This window comes from Lepisma saccharinum, chromosome 12 (assembly GCF_977018435.1).
Source record: "Lepisma saccharinum chromosome 12, izLepSacc3.1, whole genome shotgun sequence".
Lineage (NCBI taxonomy): Eukaryota > Metazoa > Arthropoda > Insecta > Zygentoma > Lepismatidae > Lepisma > Lepisma saccharinum.
In genome coordinates, this window is record NC_139240.1 from 26,326,614 (window position 1) to 26,346,958 (window position 20,345).

The 20,345-nt window shown below is 36.7% G+C and overlaps 1 protein-coding gene across 1 annotated transcript in view; it reads right to left on the minus strand.

The window, feature by feature from the left end:
• The window catches only part of LOC145996280 (uncharacterized), a 247,159-nt gene that overhangs the window by 104,957 nt on the left and 121,857 nt on the right, over nt 1-20,345 (minus strand). The gene's annotated exons all lie outside the window — the stretch shown is intronic.

Sequence of the window (20,345 nt, forward strand, 5' to 3'; positions counted from 1 at the left end):
GAGGAAGATATTGTTGGGGAACTTGAGAGACTTTCTCTAAACCTTACGCAAGGAACTTCGGCAAGGACGGGAGAGGAGAAAATGAGCAAAATCTTGGAAAAAGCAACATTAACATTCTGATCTTTAAGGGAAACGTCGGCGATGTAAGTCCACACGATTATTTGTATGAATTACACAATTATCAAGAAATCACGGAAATTGGCGATACTTTTCTCTTAGATAGAATCTTGCCGCTTTCGTTGAAGGAAATCACTGCAGATTGGTTCAGATTTTCGAGACCATTTGGCACTTTTAGGGAATTTGAGAAGGCGTTCTTGGAAGAATTCTTTAGTGTTGATTATGATTCGGAAATAGCAAGGATCATTCAGAACAATTACCAGTCACCAGACCAGTCTCTTCTTGCAATTATTCGACACACCATGAAGCTTTTCACAATGAGGGAGAAACGGGGGACAGAAGACGAGATTATCCAGCACATTTTGAAATTTTCCCGTCCTAAATTCAGAGCACACCTGTACAACAGAACATTCGCAACAATCAAAGATTTGGAAACCCATTCTATGGCCATTCAAAAGAGATTGTATTCAGAAGCTCTCTATTATTGCCCGGAACTGAGGGACAACAGTTCGCCGCACCTGTCCGCCGCGCCGACTTCTTTGAGTGGCACAAGGCAATTAGCAGCCGTGGGGACAATGAACCCTTTCGGCCGCGTGGGAACAGAAGTATCAATGAGTGCCATAAATCCGGGTCTTTTCAACCGCTTGATCCTTTCCGGGAATATTGGAACCCCGTCGAGAGCAGAAGAACCAAGAACCGGTGAGGAGAAGGGGGTATGATGGTCTGCAGAAAGGCGCCACCTGTGCCGTTTCTAAAGATACCGTTAGACCAGAACAGATAACTCCGGTTTTTGCACACTTAGAAGGAAAGCAAAACAAGGGGAGGAATAGGGAAATACGCAACTGCAGAAATTTCACTTCTGGCGACAAAAAAACCGTTAGTCACCTGTAAGGTTCAGGGAAAGGACTTCTCGCTATATTTGGACTCTGGTGCGACTGTGAGCACCGTGTCTGTTGAGATCGCAGGAGAACTGGAAAAACAAGGAAATAAGATTAACAATAAACGTATTAATATTTCTTTGGCAGTAGGCTCTGTACAATCATGTGGGGAAATGTATCTTACCGTACATTTGAATGGGATGAAATTTAAGCATAAATTCGTCGTCCTGCGCAATTATTTCACGGGATTCATCGCAGGTCGTGGGTTCATAAGGAAGGCCGGCATATCGCTACATTTGAAGCAGGGAGGCTACAGTTTTGAGAACAGTAACGTCATTCATTTATTTTCTGCGGAGAAGAGGGAAGGTGGGGAAGAGGCTTCCGTTCTCGCAGCAGGGGAGAACGTCGACTGTGGAAGCTGGAGCTGGGCTAACCACGTCGATGACTGCAACGATGGAAAGAAATGAAACTGTTACTGAAGCAACCGCGACGATGGGAAATTGCAAACCACACCCCGAAACTGAGGACATGATTGACCGTGTTGAATGTTCGACTGACACTGTGCAGAAATCAGTTGCAGATTTCAGTGCTTTATGTACTGCAGAAAGTGCGAAGGAAATGAGGAAGAAACAGAGGGAAAATTTGCTTTAGAGCACAAAACTGCCCATGGTTCGTCTCTCTGAAAGTAAAGAAATGGAAGATTCTTCATTGTTGCCATTCTCTGCCATTGAAGGAAATGAAGAATACAATTCTGAGGAGCCACGTAGGCTTCTGGACACAGCCTCCCTCATTTCCGAGCAAATGAAAGACAAGTTTCTTGCTGACGTAGCAAGGGCTACAAGGAATGAGGAGGTGGAAGGAACGAAGAAGTACAAGGAAAAGGTGAAGACCCAGGCCAAATCTTCGTACTTCGACAACAAGGGAATTCTTAGGAGAAATTTGCCTACGGAAAAGTACAAAGAGAAGGGAAAAGGAAAATATGGGTACCTGCATCTCTACATTCGCAAATTCTCGTGTCGTTGCATGATAATGCATTCATTTGTCATCCTGGGAGATTGAAAACATTAACAAAGTTTAGGGAACAATACGCTTGGATAGGCCCAACTAAAGACGTTATCCAGTATTGTAAGTCGTGCCAGCCATGCTGCGTATTAAAAGATGACAGGAATAAAAAGCAAGATTTCATGTCAAGTAAGGAGGAAACGAAATTCAGGATGGAAGACGCCAAGAAGAAACCTTGTGATAGGAAACGCCACAAATGCACATCTCAGGTGGGGGATAAAGCTTGGCTTAAGGAACATCCTATATCTGGGAAGGCCCACAGAGTAACCAGTAAATTCTCGTGGAAGTCCTCTGGATCACACGCAATTTTGGAGCAAACTTCAGAAAATAATTTCAAAATGAAACACAGCGGGGACGGAAGAATATTGAGAGCCAGCAGAGACCAGTTAAAGCCTTATTCTTCGCCACCTGACTTTGCAAGGAAAGTAGCCGAACCCAATTCAGCAAAGAGAGCGCACGTCACTTCGGCAGGAGGAGCAAGACGAAGATGCGTTACAAGCTGAGAAACAGATTCTAGTCTAATTTCTAAAGGGGATTTTTTGTAAATGTTGTACATAGGGATTTATCTATCCTTTCTTTATTCTATCTTTCACTTATTTTCTCTATCCTATACCTCATACAGTACTCGTACAAAATTGTCGTTCCTCAGTCAATTTCATCGCGAAAGTAACACAAAGTTAGTGCGTATTCTTTTACCGTGTAATTTCGTCGAGAAGCCACAGTTCGGTGGCGTTGCCATGAGTCGAACCAGCAGCCTTGGTGACTTGGATGGATTTCCGGGAGACTGTCTTTCATTGATCCAGGAAGAAGGAAGGGTAAGAGATGCTGAGTGGGTAAGAATCGATGTGGGTTAACCAGCTCCAGTGCTGAGGGAAGAACGCGGATCTCGAATTACACTTGTGGACAAAATTAGAGTGAACATTGACTGTCAGTGTCGTGTGATCTTCTAATGAAAGTATGTTTTTAGTGAACAGAAACTGCGGACAAGTGCTTTGTGTATATTATTATTATTTTTCTAGGTTACAGAACTTTGATTTTTCTCTCTTCAGGAAGGGGGGACTATGTAATGATGCGATCATTACTGGATCCTTTTTTATAAATGGTGTATGTCTATGTATTCCTGTACGTTTGAGTTCTTGGCCGTTGGGGAGCGGTAAGTTTCCAGTAACGGTTTAGGTCATTAGCGGGGCCTATAAATAGGAAGGGCAGGGGAGCAGTGGGTCTCAGATGTTTGGCGGAGTACAGCAATGTAAGAGGTATCTTTCCCTCAGAGGAGAGCGGCTGGGCGAGCTTTCTTTCCTTACTATGTGAACCGACGGGGATGTTAACTTTCTTTCTTTTAATACACACACTTGCTCTTTTCACATTATTCCAATAGTTTATTTCATGTGGGAAACCGGGTACACAACACACAAACCTTCAGCCACCTTTTTTGGTACTGAGGGTTATATTTTTTTTTTACTCGTGGAGCCAGTGTACAATTTTACAATTTTTCGAAGGTCTGGAAATCTCGAATTCTACACTCCATTTTCACTTTAAGTTGTTATTTTTGCATTTCTGGAATAAAAACTAACAATTTCCGATAAGTTCCAGACACTTACAATGCAGGAAACGTCGAAAATTAACGACTTTTTAAAGTGAACATTCTGTATTTTATTTCCCGACTGCTCGGGATCCCGCACACCCCTAGTTGATACAGTCTGGTGCATTGTAAGAAGAAAATTGAAATAAGTTCACATTCATTGCCTATTTTAATGTCTTCTCTTAGTTTATAGTACCTTTTTAAGTGCCTATTTCAGAGGTTTTTAGTCAGCGGTGTAGTGGTAAAATAAATAGTACCAGGGCGGTCCCTTCCCTTCGGTGTTTTCTCATAATAGAAATCTTCGTGTCACTAACGTGCCTGTTTCAAGACATATTCACTGCACAGTATTTCATAAATTGAATAAATATTATTGTAACTTTCCAATTTCTCCCATAATGCAGCAAATGCTGAATTCCAATTTGGTTAATAAAAATACAAAAACATTTTGATATGCAACTTACTTGCATATTAATAATTTAAAAACTACGAAATAGAGGGTAAGTCAAATGTTAAAGTAATAATTGTAAATAATTTGGAAATAATAATTAAGTAATTTGCAACCTTGTTCTCACACCTTCTTTTCATTTTGAATAGAAAATCGGAGAGCGACCGAAAATACGTTTTGTTTTAATCACATCGAAACTCACAGCTAAAAACAAAAGAACAAATGCAAGTGAGAGTCAGCCACAAATTCTCCCCTTTTTATGCTTCACCGTCTTATCGCAACTAAAATCCATTGTTGACAGTGAATGTTGTCCACACAATGCAGCCAGCTGATTGATTCTTTTGCCTAAATAATGGTTGCTTTACTGGCTATTTATAACAGAGTAGGTGTATTTTCGATATAGGCCTACATGTATCTTAAGGAAGACTTTTAAAGGAAAAAATAGTTGTTACAAAAATAAAGAACCAGGGCGGTGCCAGGGATTAAAAAAAAAAGTACCGGGGCAGCACCATGGCACCACTACACCCCTGTTTTTATTGCCAATACATCTGCACCCTATTAATGACTCAGTCGGGAAAGTGATCGTGTTGAGCTCCCACATGCTAGGTGAGCATTGCTCAAATACTTAACACACCCCAAGTAATATGCCTTAAAAGATGATCGTTATATGTAGAAGCATTCTCTAGGCAGCACATTGGGCTTTGCTATAGATACTCATCCCAAAAAGGAGGACATTTACTAATTTATGAAAAATCCACCTGGACGCCGGACAGACACATTAAAAGAAGAACATGTCCGGACAAAAGAGGACATCTGGTCACCCTATTCACTTATCCCCATCTTCGCAAATTAGCCAAAAGTACCACAAGAAAGCAAAGTAAACACAAATCAAATCAATCAATCCCTTCTTCTCCATCACGATTAACCACAAGATAGGAAAGAAATGTTAAATAACTCAGGGTGAATAATGTTTTCCATTGCAAAGCTTGAAGAACTTGAGGCTCTCATTAATCTGATTTGTTAACCTGGTCCTTGAACCTGAACTTGAAGCACGTTGATCATTGGTGTGATTTTGCCAAGACACACTTCCAAATATAAATACCACAGTTTTGTACTTTATGGGAAGATTATTTTTAGTTTTATATACATGTTTAAGTTCAGTGACTTTACCACTTATCCTGGCGATGAATGGTGTTACACATGTACTACATACACATGTATGTATTTGAACTGGCTTGTAAGACTCTTTGGAATGAATGTTTTCCTTTGAATTTACGTAGTCAAGAAAAAGTAAGCTTTAGACAACGAAAAGCCACATAGAAAACCCCAGACATTGTTTACGATTGGCCAAAAATGCCAACAATCGAAAGGCGCATGATATTTCAAACCTTTCATTGCAGTTCAAATTAAAAGACTAAATAAAGAAAAGCACGCTCAATTTCATGTTTCCTAACATAAAACGTACAAAACTGCCCAGGCTCACTGCCATTCTTATTGTACTGAACCGTATTTTTAACATTTTAACTTTGTATACAGTGGCGGTGATCGAGTTCCAAAACTAGGAGGGCAAGGACAGTTTACTTTCCCTTGGTGGATCAGATTTAGTAGGACTACGCAAGAAAAAGTTGCAAAAAGTGGGAGGTACTTCCCCCTCGCACCACTAATCGCCACCACTGCTTGTATAAATTCGAAAAGCACGCCCCCCATTTTCAAACCGATTCTAAAGGCATAAGCAGTGGTGTATCATTTCAACCCCAACGCAGCAATCACACACAGACAGGTAAAGAAAAACTACATAATATCCATAACTAAAAATGAATAACAAGTCAATCAAATGAAAGGATCCCCCATTCTTGTGTGAAGATACATAGTATTGCTAGCTAAACTATGACTTTTTGTCCCCCAAAAATTTCCATGAAACAGGCTCGTCATGAATCCCCCCTGTGGGCATCCCTGTCAAACACACAAGTACGGATCACCATCAGGATATGAATCTGTAATCACAGAATGCCTGTTCTCGAGTTTTCTACACATTCCAGAAGGAACTCTACTGGAACAAGTGTTCCCTTTTGGATCTTTGTCTCAACCAAAGAACTAGAATGTCCATGGACTCACACTCCTTGGTTGACAAGCTGCCAGTCAGTGACTGTGAAAACATGCCGAACTCTTGAATACTATTGCCCTGACTGAAACATGACTCACTCCATCACCCTATTCCATTTCCTTATTTGAAAAGGAAACTCACTGTATTTGTCTGTATTCAAGAAAAGATCGTTTTGCCTGTGAAAACGCATGCTTAGGGCACAGAATTGAAGAACAGGAGTGATATTCAGAAATACATTATGTAAAAAAGTATGCATCTAATATGGTACTCCCTCCTTCACAATATAGGCAGAATGAAATTACTACTGATTAATATTAATCATACACTTCAAAGCTCATGTAGCATTAAGAACATTAAGAATATTTATTGGCAAAAATAAAATCTACTGGTACAGATCTTGGTTCAAAAGTGATAAAGAGGAACTCTACTAGATCAATATACTAAGTGGCCACTCTAGGATCATGATAAAATTCAATAACAGATGCGGCAGTGAAACGGGCGATTTTGAAACCTCCACCAGAGATATAAATTTATTCACAGCGATATCAAACAAATACAACATGAATTTACAATGCTTGCAATTTGTGATAAATGTTTCTGAACAATGTGCACATCTTGCACAGACATGTCACGGCACAAGATGTCCATCACTTGAAAATGACATCACGCAGGTGGCCCCCATTTTCCGTCACACACATGCACTTTCACCCCTCTTTCTCACCATATCACCCGTTTCCTCTAAGTTCTGTACCCAGAATTTGATAGCATGCGACGACGGGACTGGGGCATGACGTGCGAGATGGAAATGGGCACGAAATACACGCTACGCGGCCACGTAGCTGTCGTTGTTTTTGTAAAACGCCTTCACGGCAAAAGCGCGTTGTTCACTGGTCCACGACGCCATTTCGACTGAACACCGATATCAGTGTCAATGGCAAAGATTTGTTGTCCAGATGACACCACTCCCGTTTTCTGCTTGCTTACGTAACTTGCTATTTCCAGGGTTGCCAAATCGCCCGTTTCAGTGCCGCACCTGTTATAATTCCCAGTTTTGAAGGCAAACTTTCCAAAAATTCAAAGGTACAAGCTGATGCTTTCTCTATTTCAACCTTATGTATTACCACCTTTCACCACCCACACACAAACACATATATTAACAAACTAATGGTTCTATGTGATTCCATTGAATCCAAAAATTCTAATTTAATTCAATGTAATGGTATGGTATATACACTGTTTAATATATTCAATTTAAGGTGTGGAGTTTTCATTTGCCAAGTTTAGGCTGTAACTATTATCTTGAAAAAGTACATTATGACATAATTAACATCAAAATGAAAAACCAAAACATCAATTTATGCATCAACGGTTAAAAATCTGGGCCTTACTATTGATCCAAAATTTTCCTGGTCAGAGGATATCTCAGCGCAGTGCACAAAAGCACTAACAATAATGAGATCACTCTTCAGGAGAAGATACTTTTTCACTAGAGAAACAAAATTATCTCTCATCGAAACTCTAATATATCCTATTTTTGATTACTGTGGTGTGGTGTACGACATGAATTTACAACGTAAAATATCGATCAGAATACAAAAAATACATTATTCTTGCATTTGTTACGTACTGTCGATGAGGAGAAATCAGCACATCCTACCCTTGCTCAATACAAACAAAAAACTTAACATGTCTAGGCAACGTCTTCTGCATCAGTGTTCTACAATATATAAGGTGTTAAAATTGCAAACACCTATCTATCTCAATGAGAAACTGACATTTTGAAATTCCATACATCCATACAATACTAGAGGTCGGTGAAAAATCGACATTTCCCGCCACTCTGCTGTCAGTTTTGAAGGCTCCTTCTCCCTCTGGTCTGCAAAAGTTTGGAATGCTCTTCCGGATTATGTTCTTTTGCTACAACACACAAAAACTTCAAACATCAAACAAGTCGTGTTATATTTATTGCAATTGAGCATTAGCTTGTAAGGATAAGCAACAAGAATAAAGTAAAGTAAAAACATGTATTTTGCAAAAACTTATCTGACACAACGAAAATTTCAATCTGTGTGCATGCTATTTTAGTCTCAATTTGAAAATTGCGTTCTATTAAAATTTTATTATTTTTCATTTAAGTCAAATTCATTCATGTTATGTTATATATTTGATTCCAGTATTATAAATATATGTATTGTAACTTTTAATCACCAGAGTTAGGTGGTAGAGCAGCCCAAGGTTGAATCTCGCTATGTAGCAAATAAAAACACTTTTGAATTCAATTGGATTCAATTTCCACATACTCAGGCTTCAAATACATCTACAAACAGAAGTAATAAATGTTATGGAATATACTATTCTACAAAAAAAATTGTTAATTGTATAAGAATTTCAAACTAAAATTTACACAATCAACTTCTTGACATCTTGCAATAATAGATTGTTCTGCAAAGGGCACTAACAAAGTAAACGTATTGAGAGAGAATTCTGTTACATTTTCAACGTAGTTTTCATTTCTTTCCTTCCTTGATAAAAATAAAAGTTAAACTGTGAAAAACTTACCTCGGGGCATTTGTAAATGTATGAATTCATTTGCATTTTCAAAAGTTGCAATTGTTTACATAGAATTCATGCATAATTAGCCACCCTGATTTAGTATAGTTGTTGCAGAAAACATATATTTCAGTATGTATAAATGTTCTGAATGTGTATAATTGTTACAGTATTGTACCATCACGATCAAGGGGGAGGGGGACTATAAGGTTATTGAAAGTAGTCTCAACTTTGTCCTCATTATGGTATTCAATAAATCTGAGACTCAAGTAAAGTATTCATTCATTTTGTTGAAACTTATTTACAGAAACTACACATGATGCTATAGGAAGATAAAATTGATAATTTTTGTATCATACTGCCCTTTCTCCTTGTGTGCAGGTCACATTTTTTTCATTTGAATTTATTTTGCTATGAAGTTGTAACCAATGTTTTAAGCCACCAGTGGAAAGAAATTGATCCCCTCGGAGACAATGGATTGTTCGATCAACACTGGTTGGCAGTATGTTGAAAGATAAAAAAGAAAAAGAAGGAAGAAAACCAGCGGGAGAGCGCCAACGGTTTCCTTAATGAGTCCGCGTGGTGAGCTTGCGCCGAATAAATAATTGCGGTGTATGGCTTGTATTAATTAATACTGTTTTAGAGGTATTTTATCGCGTGGACTTGAAATTGAACAAGACCTAGACAATTTAGTATTGTGTCTTGTTTCTAAGGTACTTTACAGACAAGATTACGTTCATAAAATATACTTTTGTGTGATCGTAATCACAAGAAGGAATCCAACAAAGTTTACAACACAGTTAGTGAGGAACGGATCCAGCTTTAACGCGGAGTATAAAGCAAGAAGAAATATCTAATGAAGAGGAGAACAAGGAAGGAAATTTCAACATATCAGGAAGTGTTTAAAGTTGTCATCAGTACTTACCAGTGTTTAGTGTTAGTGTGAGTGCATGTGAAAGAATAATAATAATTGATACATTGGAATGAAGTCGTAGTTTATTATTGCGAGTATACACAGTAAAAATATTGTTTATTAATTGTAATCTTGAATTGTCTGATAACGATAAATAGCCAAAGTTTCGGCTTAATCTATGTATTGAGTAGGATCTCGTAAACTGTAGAAAGCCGAGTGTCAGGGTCCTTTATGTAAATAAATATTTGTAAGGGTATTATTTAAATATGTAAAATATATAAAGAAACAAAATATACCTTTCTGCTTTGTAAAGTCTCACATGCATATTAAGAATCTTCATGGGTAAAATCTATCCTCAAAATTAACAAATAAAAGGCTTCTCCTTCATGTGAAACCTAATATGTAAATAATATGAAAAACTAAATATGCTGACCAAGGCAGTAATTTATTTTACTAAAAACATAAACTAAACGTAACGTTTCAACCTTCTAGTAAGGTCTTCTTCAGACTCTGTATCAAGTACAAATGTAACAAGATACAAAAACAGGGCATTATATATACCCAAACATTACTCCCTCCAGACTATTAGAAAGTTTCTAGCAGGTGGCTTTCCCTTGTCAACTGTACTTTCACCTAAAAGGCTAAACATATTTACTTCCATATAGAAATGTGGTTGGCCTTTTAATCTCACGCTCGTTTTCCTTCATTTTTCTTCCTTCTCCTCTCCTCTTTCTCTCTTGTCCTTTCCACTCTTTCTAACACCTTCTTCCATTCTTTGTTTAACTTCAGTCCCCCATTCCAGTTCATTGTGTCTTCCTCACCTTTCATCTCTATTTCATTGTCCTCCTTCCATTTTCTCACTAGCATTCTCTTCTCCCTTCCTATCTGCTTAGCCTCGTCCCACTCTATGTCATGTCCTGTTTCTCTCGTGTGTTTAAATATCGCATTTCTCTATCCCTTAAGTCGTACATCATCCCTATGCTGTTTCAACCTGTCTTTCAGCCTCTTTTTCGATTCTCCTATGTACACACTCTGACATTCTTTACATTTCACTTCGTATATAATCCCTTCCTCTTCCTCTTCTCTGTTTTCATTTTTCTTGCTTGCATTCTTCGCTATTCCTAAGATGCTTCTACCTCCCTTCCTGTACGTTTTAATGCCCACTTTCCTAAACACTTTGCCTATCTTTTCTGTGGTCTACCCCATACTCCTTATTCCAAATATTTTCTCTTCCAATTCTCCCCTGCCCCTTTTCTTCCTTCTGTTTATGTCGTCTATCATGCTTCTCATAGCCATTCTTTTCCAGCTGTTTCCATAGGCTATTTATTTTGCCTTCTTTTTCACATTCTTTCGTGCATATTTACTTTATTCTGTCCTCCATATTCTTTATAAAATTTATTTTTGTCACCTCACTTACATCATTTCTTTTGTGGCAGAATACCACTGATGCACACTTCTGATGCCAAGGAGTTTCAATTTCTTGTCCTCTCTTCCTTTTCATCAATATATCTAGGTAGCTTAACTTGTCTTCTTCTTCTATTTCAAGTTTCAATAATATCCCTCTTTCTTCATCTTGTATTTCTTTGGCAAATATATCGAGCTGCCTCTTCGTTCCCTTCCATATGCCGAAACAATCGTCCACATATCTGCAAAACAGAATTATTTTGTCACCTCCTTTTTCTATCACTTTCTTTTCCCATTCATTCATAACCAATTCAGCCAATCTTGGGCTTAGGATAGAACCTATATTCAGTCCTTCACTCATTAACATTATTTTATCTCCCATTATACTGTAACCATTATTCCAAATGGTTTCCAGCGCCTTCACTACCCTTTCACTATCCCATTCTCCTATAATTTCTTGTCCCATTCTCTTTTTAATTATGTCCAAAACGTGTCCCCTCTTGATGCTCGGGAACATACTTTTCACGTCTAAGCTAAACATTGTCGTCTTCATCTCATTTAACTTAAGTCCTTTTATGAGGTCCACTACATGTTCACTTGTTCTTAACTGCTCTGCTCTCTTGCTGTGTTACTAACACTTCAATAACTTTCTTTAATTTCTTTTCCAATGGTTCCAAAATATTGTTTCTTCAGTTCATTACTGGTCTTAACTTTATCTCCTCTTTTTGTATCTTTGGAAAGCCTTTCAAACTTGGTAGTCTTCCTGTCTCCTTTATGCATTTCTTGAATCCTCTCCTCCTACATTCTTCTATGACCCTTTCTTTTATAGTTTGTTCTTCTTCTGTTCCACAAATCTCCCCATATCCGTTTTCTTTTAGGTCTTCAAACTTCCTCTCGTACCATTCTCTTTCCATCACCACAATTGCACCTCCTTTATCTGCCTGCTCTATCACCACATCATTTCTTGTCTTGATTTTCTTCATCCCTTCCCTTTCTTTTTGACTCAAATTATCTACTTTTACTAGTTTTCCCTTTTCTTTCTTCAGTATGGCTGCTGTTCTTCTTCTAATCTTGTCTCTTTCTGGTTCTTCTTTTATATGGAGCACTGATTCTTCAATGTCATATATAACTTCCTCATAATCTACATTTCTTTCTTTAACTTTGAAACCTCTTCCCAGTTTTAAAAAAAAGCTTCCTCTTCTTTGATAGGTCTACATTCCCTATTACCACAACTCTTCTGGTATCCTCTTCTCCCTTTCCTCTTTCCATCCTAGTCCCTCTCCTTTCTTCTTCAACTTTATTTTTATTTTCTCTCTAAATTTCTCCTGCCAGCTTTTCATTTCGTAAAAGGTATATTCTCTCGTAAAAATGGTGAGAAAATCTTCAATAGCTTTTTCAATTCTTGTGAGGTCCTCCTCTATTATTTTTATTCTCCTTTCTTCTTGCCCTTATTTCATTTCATATCAGTTCTTTTTCCATTTTCTGAACCAATATCTTCCATCTCCTGGATTGCAAACCACTCCCTTCTTATTTATTTTTAATCCTTAAGCACTGTGCCTCTCTCCAAACATTTTCTCCGAACCTTCTCTTGTTCATCTCTGTGTATTTCTTTCCTCTTCAAGTCCTTCCAGTTGTTAATTTTCCTCATCAGCCTTGTAAAATGTCCAATTATAACACCATTAAGTCTCTGTAATAGTCTGGAGGGAGTAATTATTTTTGTGTATATATAATGCCCTGTTTTTGTATCTTGTTACATTTGTACTTGATACAGAGTCTGAAGAAGACCTTGCTAGAAGGTTGAAACGTTACATTTAGTTTATGTTTTTAATAAAATAAATTACTGCCTTAATCAGCATATTTAGTTTTCCATATCATGGAAAAAAGGCATAATGGTGTTGTAAATAATATGTGGAACTTTAAATTTGGGATTTAAAAGGGTTCTCATTGTGATGAATACTTAGAACTGTGTTTCAACATCAATCTTCTCAAGTATTCACAATACAACAAATAATACAATCATATATAGTGTTTTATTATAAAAAGACAAGACATTACATACAGAGAGCAAAATAGAAAACAAAACATATTTTTAAGGTTCTGCCAGTTCACATGAACCAGTGAAATTATATGCTGATTTCTCAAGAATGGAAATTTTTGAAATATACTCGTATTACATACTCTAAAACAAACCAAAACTTGATCACAAGTTCAGTGTGATTCAAAAGTGTGGAATAACCCATATAATTTCTTCAGATATCACTGTACATGAGTGGAAACATATCAAGTAACTGGAAGACCACTTGCATCATCCCTATCCAACATTTCAATTCAACTTTACATATTCAAATGGGAATAGGGGGCAAGTGACACATCAAATTAATGTCATCTTTCCTGGCAAAAAGAATGGTGAAATCCATTTAACAATGTCTTTAATCATTAACAATTTATTCAATGTTAAGGATAAAGACTACCATTGTTGTGTAATTGCTATTCATAAATGTTTGTTCCTTGTTATGCAGTGAACCAAGATGACATTGATCAAAGAGCACATTGACACTAGCTTACATTGTGGTGAACAGAGTGCAAGGAAAGTTGCACATCTCTTCAACTGAAGACACACTGAGAGGTGGCTGGCCAATTGTTCGTAGTGCAGTGGTGAAACTCGTCCACAAGTTAATGCAAAGGGAAAGTGTATGTGGTCACTATCAAGCAGCAACCATTGTTCAGGCAATGCTTGTGAAAACAGTTCAGTAGGAATGCTGATATTGTTGATATTTAGGAGCATATCTGGGAAGAAGTCAAAAGATGAAAATTAAATTAATTAATTTTAAGTTCAAATTCAATGTTACAATATTATTTTTTTTCAGTCAGAGAAACATCTTTTTAACAGCTACAAGCAGTGGTTTATAAATATCATTTTAACATGTTGTATTATGTAATATGCTGAAACATGATCATGTCTTCATATGTGACAGTGTGCTCAGCTCAGGCCAATAAAATCCCTATCCAAAATAGTCACAACATTAAAAATCAAATATCGGTATTATCTTTCAACTACTGGTGACATGTTTGAAAGCATGGTTGAGATCCCTGCTGGATATAGAGACATTCCTCCTGATGTGCATACAATTGATTCTGTTTATGCAGATCTCAAGATCCTAAAGCATGTGACATGTGCACAGAGTCAAGAGATTTCTACTTAGAAATCCATTTAGAAACACTGATGGTATGATTTCTAAATATTCAATACAGATCATTGTTTGCAATACTTCCTCAATGACTTCTGTTTGATGTGTAATCTCCTAACATGCATAATAACTTTGTGTTTGCAGACAAAATATTTGATTCAAATTAAACAATTAATAGATTTCTCTTTCATGTGTGTGTCCCCATATGTACTCTGAAGTAATCTTTACAGGAAGATCTTGTTAAAATGTTTTGATTCAAAAGATTCTCATACCCAAATATGTTCATGTAAATTTTTCATAATGTGATATATTCTGTGAAGCAATTTTTTTTTACGTTTAGATTGTCCTGTGGCCTGGAAGAGGAGAGAAATAAAACTTCTTATTTCCAGTTTAGTTCGTTTGAATAATGGCTTAAAAGTTAACATGCAGTATCAGGTTTGAATTATGGCTTCTTAAAATTTAACAGGTTATGGGCCCAGCCCAGGTGTATATGAACTGTGCTGCAATGTACTTTGGAGTTGCTTCATCACAGTGAAAAATTTTATCGTAAATTTTTGTGAAGTACTCATGACTGATCACATGATATGATAATGTATGTAGTGCTTGTGAAGCTTTGAATCGAAATTTGTGCAATGTATTTTTTTTGTACGAAAATTACGGTGTCAAGAAAATTGAAACAAATTCGATACTACAATGATGACTCCAATCGTGATTAATAGTGGACAGCCAAACATTGAAAAACTGGAAGGTGTTAAGAATTACGCCACGTGGAAGTTCGTAATGAAATTAACTCTGATCGATAGTGGTTTATGGGACTGTATCGAAGCTGCTACTCCAGTGGATCCAGTTCGAGACCAGAAAGCGTATGCCAAGATTTGTTTGTGCGTGCATTCTTCTTGCTACCCACATGTTAGAAATGCTGAAAGTGCAAAGGCAGCATGGAACAATTTGAAGGCAGCTTACGAAAATCAAGGTATAAGTAGGCGCTTAGCAATTAAAAGAAGACTGACCAGAGTGCGTTATGAAGAATTTCCTTCAATGGACTTGTACCTTGGTGAAATCATCTCATTACAACAAGAGTTGGCGGACGTGGGTTGCAGTGTCGATGATGAAGAAATCGCTGAAATTATGTTGATTGGATTGCCTGAAGAGTTTAATCCTTTGGTAATGGGTATTGAAGGAACACAGACGAAACTTACCAGCAAGTTTGTGAAGTCACGGCTCATGCAGGGTGATTTTCGACGAAGTGAAAATGTTTCCAAAGATTCTGCATATTTAGCTTCAGATAAGAAGAAGGGTCCATTTGTACCTATTTGCCATCATTGCAAGAAGGAAGGCCACATAAAGCCTAGATGTCCTCAACTACAGCAGTCTAAGAAGCGGATGAAGAAACCTACAGTTACGAAGCAAGGACAAAGTTCTTCGCAACACAATAATTCGTTTTTGTTGACTACACACAGTGCTTATGCCAGTAAAATATTTAATGATGATGACTGGTTACTAGATTCAGGGTGTACTTCACACATGAGTAAACGTAAAGATTGGTTTGATAATTATTCAAATTCTAAATCATCTGAAATTACCATTGCAAATAATCAAAAGGTGATCAGTAATGGAATTGGTGATGTGAAAGTAAAACTCAAAAATAATGTGCAGAAGTTAATATCTGAAGTGATGTATGTTCCAGATATTACTGCTAATTTGTTGTCTGTTAACAAAGTTACTGAAAAAGGTTATGTTATGCTTTTCGATGACAAACGGTGTAGTGTATCCCAAAACAATGTATCCCTTGCATTGAGGGGAAGCAGAAAACTGCATCCTTTCCCAAGGGAGTGGCAAAAAGAGCTAAAGAAAAACTAGAGTTAATACATTCTGATGTTTGTGGACCAATGTCCGAATCAAGTTGGGGTGGTGCACGATATTTTGTTACTTTTACTGATGATTATACTCGCAAGAGTTTTGTATATTTTCTTAAATTTAAGCATGAAGTATTTGAAAAATTTGTAGAGTTCAAAGCTTTTGTAGAAAATCAGTGTAATTTAAAAGTTAAGAAACTTAGATCAGATAATGGTACAGAATACTGTAACAAGAAATTTTCTGCATTCTCAGTGAACATGGTATAATCCATGAGACAAGTGTTCCACATACTCCGCAACAAAATGGAGTTGCCGAGAGACTAAACAGAACAGTTGTAGAAAAGGCTAGAACCATGCTTCATGATGCGAATCTCAGTAAGAGATATTGGGCTGAAGCAATTTCAACAGGTGTATACCTGAAGAATGTTTGTCTTACAGTTGCAATTAAAGATGCTACTCCAGAGGAAATGTGGACAGGACATAAAGTTAATCTAAGTCATCTTCGTGTATTTGGTTGTAAAGCATATGTTTTGACACCAGACTATAAACGAAAAAAGATGGATAGTAAGTCGAAGCCATACATTATGGTAGGTTACTGTGAGTTTACAAAAGGTTATTGATTAGCTGATACTTCTAATTCTGGTAAGGTTATTAAAGCAAGAAGTGTTATATTCCTGGAAAATGTTGCAGGGTCATGTGTCGATAAGACAGATGTCAACACTGACATGTCTTCTGATGTAATTTTACCTCTGACTGTACAGATACCATTTAGTGGATCACAAGTTAAAAACAATGACAGTCAAAATATTGTAGGTGCTAGACAGAAATCTGAAGAAAAGTCAAGTGACACTTTATGTGTTGATAGTAATGTCGGCGAATTATCAGAAGTAACAAATTCAGAAACTGCTGAATGTTCTAATGTAGGTAGTGATTTTTCTCAAAATGTAGAACAAGAAAATGGTAGACCTGTTAGAAATAAGCAATTACCAATTTGGAAGGGTGATTATGATTTATCTGACACATCCTTTATGAGTTTTGAGGAACCTGTAAGTTTTGAAGATGCCACAACATGCAAAGAAAATTCCAAATGGAAGAGAGCGATGGATGATGAATATAAATCACTCTTGAAGAACGAAGTGTGGGAATTAGTAGATCGTCCAAAAGACCAGAGTGTAGTTAAATGTAAATGGGTATATAAAGTAAAACAAGATGTAAATGGGGATGTAGATAGATACAAAGCTAGATTAGTAGCACGGGGCTTTACGCAACGATACAGTATCGATTATGAAGAGACGTTTGCACCTGTTGTAAGACACTCTACTCTCAGACTTTTGTTTGCTATTGGTGTGGAATACAATATGGACATAGATCATATTGATATAAGTACTGCATTCCTGAATGGTGATTTAAATGAGACAATTTAAATGGAACAACCACAAGGTTATCAGGTTGATAATAAAGTGTGTCTACTCAAAAAGAGTTTGTATGGTCTAAAACAAGCAAGTAGAGCTTGGAATCAGAAAATACATGATGTATTAATCAAAATGAAATATGATCAATCAAAATGTGAACCTTGTGTTTATACAAAATGTATAAAGGGTAAAAAGATGATTGTAGCATTGTATGTTGATGATATTTTTGTATTTAGTGAAGATGCATGTGAAAAACAAATGTTGATCCATGTACTGAAAGAACATTTTGATGTTAAACTATTGGGACCAGTAAGACATTGTCTAGGAATGGAGGTTGACAGGAATAAGAAATTGAATACTCTAACTTTATCTCAAAAGCAGTATACTAAACAGTTACTTACACGTTTTGGTATGAATAATTGCAAAACTGTTTCAACTCCCATGGAGCTAAATGTAAAATTAGAAAAAGCTGAGAAATGTGAAACCAAATTTCCCTATCAGCAATTGGTAGGTAGTCTCATGTATCTAGCAGTTTGTACGCGACCAGATATTGCTTTTGCTTGTAGTAAACTCAGTCAATTCAATAATTGTTATGATGTAAGACATTGGGTTGCAGCAAAAAGAGTCTTAAGATATTTGGCAGGTACACTAGAGTATAAACTTAAATTTCAAAAAGGTGGAAATGAAGTAAAAGTGTACACAGATGCTGACTGGGCTAATGATTTGGCAGATCGTAAGTCATACAGTGGTTTAGTTGTAAAATTTGGAGGCTCAACTGTAAATTGGGAATCAAGGAAGCAACGAACAGTTGCATACTCAAGTACCGAGGCAGGGTATTATAGTTTGGGTGATGCTGCTAAAGAGGCACAATTCATGAAAAATTTGTTATCAGAGATAATTGATATTAAGGTGACAATTACAATTTTTAATGATAATTTAAGTGCTCATAAAATTGTTGAAAGTTCTCAGCACCATAGGCGTACAAAGCACATTGATGTACGACATCATTATATTAGGGATGCTGTTCAACAAGGAGATTTTCATTTGGTTTATCAACCAACAAATGATATGATAGCAGATTTGTTAACAAAACCTGTATCTAAAATTGTGCATGACAATTATGTATCACAGTTAGGTATGAAATAATTATAGTCACATGTATGTAAAGTATACATATTTGAGTAAGGGGAAGTGTTAAAATGTTTTGATTCAAAAGATTCTCATACCCAAATATGTTCATGTAAATTTTTCATAATGTGATATATTCTGTGAAGCAATTTTTTTTTACGTTTAGATTGTCCTGTGGCCTAGAAGAGGAGAGAAATAAAACTTCTTATTTCCAGTTTAGTTTGTTTGAATAATGGCTTAAAAGTTAACATGCAGTATCAGGTTTGAATTATGGCTTCTTAAAATTTAACAGATCTTAACACAAATTCAGTTTCTCTTCTGAGATGAAACATCCTCATATGCCTTTCCAGACAAAACAAATGTTACAAATTGAACAATTTAAAGGCTTCTGTTTAACACGAATGCACATATGCAAATTAAAATGTGTTGCATATCCGAAACCTTTAATTAAATCGAACATTTAAAATATTACTCTTGACTGTCAAGCTTCATGTGTGCATTAAGTATACACCTCCAGACAAAACATCTTAGCAAATTCAACAATGGAAAAGCTTCTCCGTCCTGTGAATGCCCACATGAGCATTAAATTGGCCCTTAGAAGCAAAAACTTTGTTGCAAATTGAACAATTGAATGGCTTCTCTTTTGAGTGAACATTCATATGTACAAGAACTTCTCTTTTACGGGCAAAATATTTATTGCAAATTGACTAACTGAAAGGTTTCTCTCCAGTGTGAACCTTCACATGCTCATTAAGATGATATTTATGAGCAAAATCTTTATTGCAAATTGAACAACTGAAAGCCTTCTCTCCAGTGTGAACCCTCAAATGCTTATTAAGAAGAACTTTACGGGCAAAATCTTTGTTGCAAATTGAACGACTGAAAGGCTTCTCTCCAGTGTGAATCCTCACATGCTCATTAAGGTGATATCTATGTGCAAAATCTTTGTTGCAAATTGAACATTTGAAAGACTTCTCTCCAGTGTGAACACTCACATGCACTTTAAGATGAACTTTTTGGGCAAAATTTTTGTTGCAAATTGAACAATTAAAAGGCTTCTCTTTTGAGTGACCATTCATATGTACACGAAGTTCTCCTTTACGGGCAAAACATTTATTGCATATTGAACATTTCAAAGGCTTCTCTCCAGTGTGACCCCTCACATGCACATTAAGATCTCCTTTACGGGCAAAATATTTATTGCAAATTGAACAATTGAAAGGCTTCTCATTAGTGTGAACTCTCATATGCTCATTAAGATGACCTTTACGGACAAAATCCTTTTTGCAAATTGAACAACTAAAAGGTTTCTCTTTTGTGTGAACACTCATAAATGTCTTACGCTCAGCTTCATGGACAAAACTTTCCTTGGAAACTGAACAATTAAAAAGCATCTGTCGTTCGTGGGTTATCAAATCTCCTTTGGCAGAGAAAGTGTTGTTGGAGATGGGTCCTATACATTGCTTTCTCCTGTTATTAGCTCTGTAACCATCAACATATGTCTTGCTTGGAAGGGTTTCTGGTGAAGGTTCACATTCAAAATTTTCTTCTCTACTGATACATTCTGTAATGTCTCTTGGCTGCTCTTGTTCACTCAACTTTCCTGCAGACACTGGCAAATGGGAAACTGACCTTGGGACATCTTGTATCTGTTCCTCCACATAGTTCTTGATCAGTTAGCTGAAAAAAATATGATACAAATGTAG